We start from the raw sequence: 1,510 nt of genomic DNA, 5'->3' as shown, positions 1-1,510 counted from the left end.
TCCTTCAACACAGAGCATCTTCAGAAGACAAGTTGATAAAATAAATGCAAAAAATCTGTATTGTTCCATACGAGTCTGTATTGAACTTAAAACACTGTTCGCAGGTACATGTATTGTTGCACATATACAGTATATTGGAAAAATAAATATGAAGGTCAATTATATTATAAAACGTGAGGAAAAGCTCTCCTTTTTAATTTAATTGGCACATTTTTAATTGAATTTATTTATTGGTCCATTTAAATATTTCTGCTTTTTTTCTAGTTATGTCAGTGTTGGTCCTTCATACTGCAGAACTTAGACGAGGTAATTCAATGTCTGAATCAGGTGTGTTTTTCCCTGCTACAACACACCTGATTAAATATCTGAATCAGGTGTGTTGTGGCAGGGAAAAACATAAAACCTGTAGGGCTGCGGCCCTCGAGGACCAGGATTGCCCACCCCTGTTACAGATTGTATTTTTCACAGCTGTTAATTTATTCTTTGGMATTCCACTAGATGTCAGCACCGTGATACATAACTGTGCTTGTTCCTAGAAGTTTACAAAAGGATCATTGGAATCAATTGACAACAACTACATCTCAATCAGTAGTGAAAATGCAGTTTAATTTAGATACATTTACACTACAATAATTATCAAAGGACTCTTAGATAAATCAAAATTCATCTTATTTTACTGATAAAAAAATGTTGAATTCATGAACACCTGTCACACATTTTTTATCTGTTTGCCTTGAGGGCCTGCGATGAGCATGTTCACAGTCCAGTATTAAGGGGAAATATGACTGAATAATCTCCTTCAGAACATCCATAATGGCATCATCATCCGGAACATCAGAAAATCAAGGATTTTTTTTTTTTGGTGAAGCAGAGAAAATACTCAAATGATGTTTCAGCTTGTCAAAGTGTTTGGTTTGAGATTTCAAAGAAAAACAAGTTTTGAGGTGGACATAATGTTGTACAATGAGTTATCACTGTGTGAACACACTCTGACTGTTGATTGAGTTTGCACTCTGGCAGTAACTCCTGCATCTTCTGCCTGAACTCCACTGATGGTCAGAGTGAAGTCAGTCCCAGATCCACTGCCTGAGAAATGGTCTGGTGTCCCTGACGTACATTGGTTGGTGAAGTAAATCACCAACCAATCACCAATTATTTTTGTAAATAATAAATTTGTTAATTATTGGAGTCCTTGTGATGCAGGGGTGGGCAGTCCTGCATGTTTTACTTGTTTTCCTGCTCCAACAGCAAATTCTATGGGATAAGATAACTGTCAGAATTATTGTATGTGTAAGAGTCTAAATTTGTACATGTAAGTCTATAAACATACATAAATTTGTTACAACTTTGCCACATTACAAGTACGAATCAAATTTACAAGTATGAATGAAATTGACAAGTACAAATCAAATTTACAAGTATGAATCAAATTTACAAGTATGAATCAAATGTACAAATATGAATCAAATTTGCAAATATGAATCAAATTTGCAAATATGAATCAAATTTG

Source organism: Austrofundulus limnaeus, unplaced genomic scaffold (assembly GCF_001266775.1).
Source record: "Austrofundulus limnaeus strain Quisiro unplaced genomic scaffold, Austrofundulus_limnaeus-1.0 Scaffold279, whole genome shotgun sequence".
In the NCBI taxonomy this organism is placed as follows: domain Eukaryota; kingdom Metazoa; phylum Chordata; class Actinopteri; order Cyprinodontiformes; family Rivulidae; genus Austrofundulus; species Austrofundulus limnaeus.
The sequence above is the reverse complement of the archived record's forward strand: the minus strand, read 5'-3'. Positions refer to the sequence as shown.